The following is a 7,242-nucleotide window of genomic DNA, read 5'->3' on the forward strand; positions in this document are numbered from 1 at the left end:
CCATAAATAATTACCTTAATTAACTCAGCCAGATCTTTGCCAAAGAAAGGCATCACAGGTTCATCGGTCTGGTATTTCTTCATGAACGGATGGAAGGTCCTGGCCAGAGTCATGAAAAAGTGCATCTTCGCTGTCGTAAGGGGATCCTTAATGGCTGCTTCGATGGTGTCAAAAGATGCTGTTTTGGGATTTGTGAGCTGTTTTTTGTGCACAGTGTCCATATACAGCATGAGAGATGGCCAAACTTCCAGCGCCCGTTCAACAACTGGGAGATTTTCAAGCCACCTGTGGCCACAAAATGGCTTGGGAAAGTGTAGATTTTGTGACTTTTTCGTAGTCCTCCCTCCTTGCAGGAACGTTGTGGAAAAGAGTGTGCATGGCCTTTAAAATTTTATCCACATTCCACAACGAAAATCCCACCTTGAAGGAGTTATGAAGTGTGTGGAGTCCACAGCTGCCGACGGACACCAGTTGTGCACCCCCATACTTCTCTGCATGGTCCTGTTGGAGTAGGTCCAAAAGCTTAAAATTCACATTCGGTCCATCCATGGACACTGAAATCAAGCTGCTGCGGTCCAAATGATGCAATGCCTCCTTTTGGAAAATAAGAAGAAAAAAGCTTAAAGATTACATTCATGTATAAATTCAGCTACATGTTAAACTGCAACCTTTCTTCTAGTATGGAGCTGATAAAACAGACATTCAATTTGGAACCAATGACTGTAGATAGAACCAACAATTAGGCCTATTTCTAGTGTTCATTTTGTCACCTATTTTTAATTTAGTCTTAGTCTTGTGCCAAATGTCCTTGTTAGTTTTAGTCATATTTAGTCATTTACATATCTTTTTTTGTTAGTCAAGTTTTAGTCAACTAAAAGTCTTTTAATTTTAGTCTAGTTTTAGTCAAAAAATAACTCAATATATGTTAGTCTAGTTTTGGTTAAAAAAAAAGTCTTTTTAAAATAACACATTATTACTGAGATTATTACCGATAAACATTTCAGTAAAAAAGTGTTTCACATATCTCAAACATTGGTTAAATGTCATAATTACCTGACAAAATACAGTTGTTGAATGATTTTTGTTGAATGCAAATGTTAAACGTGTCTGGTTTACAATTTCTGATTTAGGACTCGAGCTTGACTGCACATCACCTTTTTTACTTTCTTGATACTAATCGTCCGGGCCGTTCATCGGGACATAAGCTGTCATGTACAATAAAAGCCTGCGCAGCGACAGGAAATATAATTTAACACAAAAAGCCTGCCTAGACGGTGGACTTGTTGCGCTCAGGATTATTTATTTATTTATTATAATTTTTTTGAGCGGCGTGTGGACGAATTCTTTCTACGCACACACTATTTTATTTCTTGATAACATATCGCTGCTAACTATAACACACCGTTGCCATGAAAAACAGAGCGTTGCCGTGAACACACAGGATTCTAACCGTAGAGACGGAGCGCACTATTTTCTTTAGCGGAAGCATACAATCGTTTTTAAATCAATAAACTTTTAAATCATAATTTTGTGTCAAATCATTGTTTTATTTGTTAGGTAGCAATGTAATAAGCGGGATCCTAACTCATTCTGAATATTAACAGCTGATGAAAAAGCAGAGACGATTGTAGACGAAAATGAAGAGAGATTGTATCTTAGTTTTTATTTTATGCAAAACATTTTCGTCTCGTCTTTTTTCGTTAACAATAATGCGTGTTAATTTAGTCACAGTCAGCGTTTTTGGACAGTGGTGCAGTCTTGCCATCGTCTCGTCTTAGTCATGAAAAAAAAGGTAATTGACGAACATATTCGTCTCGTCTTGTCTGACGAAATGAACACTATTAGGCTACAATGGTGCATAGATGTTATAAATCATATAGATCATAGGACGATATGCACATTTTACACAATATAGCACACTACATTTTTAGCATATTCCCCTAGATGGGGTAGGCCTATGACATGATGTTCAAATGCAGATTTACAAATTGATAAGTAAGTTAGCTGCTACGTCCGAGGCCAATCAGTAAAGTAGGCAATCTCACTTACTTCGATATGCTTCAGGAGGTCCTGCGCTGTCCCATGTCCCATGAACTGAGATCCCATGTATCTCGACCGCACCTCTCCATTGCTCCAGAAACGAACGTGGAGGTCCAGCTGCTTGGATTTGGTGGATGAGTTAAAGCTTTCGTCGAACATCAAGACATACGGGTCCGCTAATGGTGTTAATTAGATCTCTCTTGATGAAGTCCGCTATACCAAATTTTGCTATATAAGCGATCTTGTTCGGTCCGCACGTAAACGTTTTCGCAATGTTTGAGTCGGGGAACATTGCCTGGAAAACGTCACTAATATTATCGTTACTGTTATATGACACATGTTTTGTCACGGTGTGGAGAATCCAAAGTACCTCAGATTTTGAAGTCTCAGTGGATCCGAAAGTAGCCCGAATATCAGACCGACTCGACGAAGCTGTAACATTTTTGCCTTGGAGTCCGGGAGGACCAGGCATCGACAATGATGTAGGCCTAGGCAGCTGGGATACCGAACAGAACTGTGAGATGGTTTGACTCTGCTGATTTCAAGGTTTTTCATGGCAAGCTGGTGTTTGTCCGCTTTGGCATGAGACTCGAGCGCCTTCACACCCAAAGTCCCTAGCTGTATTATCTTCTTGCATATTTTGCAGCGAGCTTTATATCTATTGCTGGGGACAGCTTGTAACCAGCTGCAAAACTCACCCTTATCGAGCCAAGTCATGTTAAACACACACTTCCCCATGATCTTTGAAAACTACGCGCTCGACGACAGCCCTGACTTAACGTTGCACGAATTCGGCGGGCAGGTAGCTAGTGAACCAACTTCCTTCACTTTATTGGCGGGTTACATACCGCCACCTACTTTACAGGAGTTATACCTGCAGTGATCACGCAATGGGATTATCATCATCACGTAGCCTACTGGAAAACAAAACAACCGTTTTATTTTCGGCGGACAACGCTTGACCACAATTAACAAAATGAACGAAGGTAAGAATTTTAAGACTTGGGTAAATTAAATTTAAGACCTAAACTTCTGTTTTTTAGACTTTTTGAGGCCTTAAATTTCACTTTATGAATTTAAGTCTTTTTTAGACTTTTTAAGACTCCGCGGGAACCCTGAGAATTGCTGGGTACCTTCGGCAGTTTGTGGAGACTGGTATGTAATTTTTGAGAGCTGGCTGTTTGATACAAATCCATATACAGACAGTAATGTGTACCGTTTTCTCTATTAATCCATGTGTAACAAATAGTTACACTAATTTGCATATGTATTGCAAAATTTGGTCACACTTTAGACTAGGGTCCAATTCTCACTTTTAATTATGAATTTTGCCTCAATAAACTCCTAATTACTGCTTATAAATAAGGTAGTTGTTAGGATTAGGTAGTTTAGGATTAGGAAAGTAGAATATGTTCAGGCAGAAAAAGGCATTGAAATGTGCTTTTACTAATCAGCAGCCAATATCCTAGTAAAATTCATGCTATTAAGCAACTAGTTAATAGTTAGAATTGGACCCTAAACTAAAGTGTTACCCAAAATTTGTTTAAAAATAGTTTTGGTAACTATCTGTCCCCTGGTCTCCATATGTCTGCCCCATTTTAGCTGATCAGATTCAACTGAAGCAGCTGGTCAAATCAGGGCTCGCAAAATTTCTAAATCGCTGGTAGCCCTTCGGGCAGGCACTCTTCAGATTTTGGTAGCCCGAAATGAATTTTACTAGCCCACATAAAAAGACAATTTTTAATGTAGAAAATTGGTTAGGAGTCAAACCATGAATCAAAACCTTTTTCAAAACACAAATATCTACAATTGGATATAAAATAATCAAATTAGAATCATCAATACAAATATACATCTGGTTCTCTGAACTGAAATGTGTGTGACCAGTATGGAACATGAATCTGTCTGTGGCTCAGCCCCCAATGAGGGTATGATAAAAAAATAGAAAAAAGGGTAACACTTTGGTTTAGGGTCTAACGCTCACAATTAACTAGTTTCATTAACATGCAGATGACAGGGTTTTATCATCACTGAGGTCCCAAATGTGAGGTAGACTAGTTAGGGGTGTTCGGGGGCCAATCTGCAATAATTTTCTCGGCGGCCCGAGAAAATTTTGATTTCTCTGATCTACATATGTGCATTGTCATGTTTTGAATGCCAAAAAAATTGGACAACAATAGCTTTAAAACCATGTCACACAGCTGATTATTGTTCTCTCCTCATCAGCATCACACTCTTTTTCTCTTTGTTTTTCTCTTGCCCTGGCTCATCCCGTCCTAAAGCTGAGCTTTGACTGATAGGCTTTTCATTTATGTCTGTCAATGACGAAAGTAAACTTGGGGTCAGCTGATAGGTTGATTTATGAATCATTTTCTCAGACACCTTCATTTACTGAAAGCTACTAGGAAAGCTAGGTAGCCTAACTAAGTTTATTAAATTTATTCACAATATGTACACATTCATTATTGATCTTAATACAGGGCCGTAGACAGGGCTTTATAATCAAATAGGTCCTAAATTTAAGGTTGTTAGGGGGTTCAAATTTTTTATTTCTCTGATATGTGCATTTCAAGACGTTTGAAGGCCAAAAAAGGATAAGAAATAGCTTTAAAACCATGTCAGCGGGCAGTAGATTTGTCAATACCTGCTCTCACTATCCATCACTCTTTCTTTTTCTCTCAGTCTCCTCATCTTGCCCTGTCTCTTCCCCTCCTAAAGCTGAACTTTTTTTAATTTACTGAAGGCTACAAATTGTACTATATTAATTCTCAACATGTAAACATTCATTATTAATATTGTGCCTAACAAGATGAAAACGGCTTTGTTAATGTTTCTCGTCCCCTCACAATGACAGTAAACTAATATGAGTCACGTTACAAAGGCCTATTTTCAGTTAAAAATGGCGAAATTAGACAAGTAAATTTGTTTGCCTGATAATAGTATCGTTTGTCAAATGTGAAATATTTAGTTTAGCTACTTACATCTTATCGCACTTGACCGTAAACTGAAGCGTCGAGTCGCTCTGCTCAAATTCGCGCTCAGCCGCTTCTGTGAATATAAATCCCGCCTACTTTGATTTGATTGGTAATCTCTAATATTCTGACATTGACGAGCAGTGACAGACCAATGAGGCTCAGATACACACACACACACACCCTGTCCTCTGTTTCTGACGTGCGCTCTGTTCGGCGCCACTGCGGATTGAAGATGAAGAACGCGCTGAATCTGATTATAACAAGACTGAAGCGAACACTATTTCAGATAGCCCGTCGGGCAGGCTGGTTATGCATTTTGGTAGCCCGACTGGAAAACACAATAGCCCCGGGACGTCGGGCGGGCGATTTTGCGAGCCCTGCAAATTCTGGGTTGGCTGGGAGCTACCTACGAAGGACATGCAAGTGAAGGTTGTGCAAGCAGAACATCCCACATCCTCTACCTGCTTTTGCATTCTCCGCTTGCCTGCTCATTACACCACTTACAAGCAGTTCACAAATCACCTGCAAAGTTGTATTGCCACCAGTGATATTGGTTTTGGTCTTATATGAAATGAGAAAACAGACTTTTAAAGAAAGAGACCATTTCAGACCTTAAAACAGAGGATTGGGGCATGTTATTGTTTTACTTTCGGTTACTTCCATCACAATACAGGTCTTTATCTATTATTAATTTACCGAACTATTCATGTAAGTGTGTTCAAGTGATACTGTTAACTGTTATTTTGTCTGCACTAGTTTAACGACTGAAACATTGAAACAGACTGAACTTTTTTCTTTTTTTTCTGGCATTCTAAATGTCAAAACCTTTGATACCAATACTGTTGTAATAAAATGAAAGGCTAAAAAGTAAAATATAGCTGCAAGCAGCGATTACGGGCCCAAGCCGGTGGCACCGCCACCCCTGTGCCTTTAGTTGCACTAAAGGCACAGAGGTGGCGGTGCCACAGGCTTGGGCCCGTAATCGCTGCTTGCAGCTATATTTATTTATATATATATATATATATATATATATAAACCGCCACCCCGGTGCCTTTAGGGTTCCTGTGCATGACGGGCAATAACGTAACTCCGCTTTGACTGTCGAGAAGAAGTCTGCTTTAGAGCTTGCATCAGTGTGGGTTCTGCAAAAGTGTGCATCGAGGGCACATATCAACCACAAAGTATGCGTGAGCACCCTTCTGAAACCTAAAATGAAAAATTAGACACCCTACAGTCTCATGGACTTAACGGACACATGAAATCAGCAGCCATTGTAAGTACACAACACCGAAAATTCCTATGAAGTGTGGTATATATATTCATTGAAATTACTGTACTTTAAAACACTTGTTTAAAAGAAAAAACACATGTATACATAGTATAAAACACTAGATGGCACAATATACCTATTTTTAATAGAGTCTTTCTGCCCCCCTCCCCACACACACATACAGGGGGAGCTGTCTGTGTGTGTGCCCTGCCTCCCCTCCACACACACACACACACACACACACACACACACACACACACACACACACACACACACACACACACACACACAGAATGGCAGGAGGAACTCTGGCAGAGAGAGACAAAACCACATTCAAACCAAAATATCTGACTTCCTGTTGGTCGGAGCTAATGACTGTAAATTAGAAAGTTGTCCGGCTCGATGTGCACAATATACATACCAAGTTTTGTGACTGTAGGTAAAACTAACCCCCCCACTTTTGTCAAAAGTAACACACTTCCTGCTGCCAGTTGGTGGCGCTATAACTTTGACTCACATTAGTTATATCCATGTGATCGGCCTCTTACAACAAACACGCTACTGAAGTTTCATCAAGATCAATTAATGGATGAAGACGTTATAACACATCGTGTTTCTCTTTTCTCACCATAATTTTGTTTCCTCGCCACGGCCAAACCGTTCGAGATATCAAAAATCCGTCCACAATTTAGTATCCTCAATGTCTTGACTTCATGCTGACCGAGTTTGGTGGCGATAGGATAATTTTTCTAGGAGGAGTATATAAAATTCCAGGGACATGTGTTTTCATACAACCCATAATAGCCGACTTCCTGTTGGACTGGCGTAAAACTTAGAGCACGAAAGTTGTTTGGCCCGATGAGATCTATATGTGTACCGAGTTTCATATTATTACATGCAAGCGTTTTTGATATACGGACAAGTGTTCGAATCCCATTCCAGGGGGCGCTGTCGAGC

This window comes from Phoxinus phoxinus, assembly GCF_949152265.1.
Source record: "Phoxinus phoxinus genome assembly, chromosome: 23".
NCBI lineage: Eukaryota > Metazoa > Chordata > Actinopteri > Cypriniformes > Leuciscidae > Phoxinus > Phoxinus phoxinus.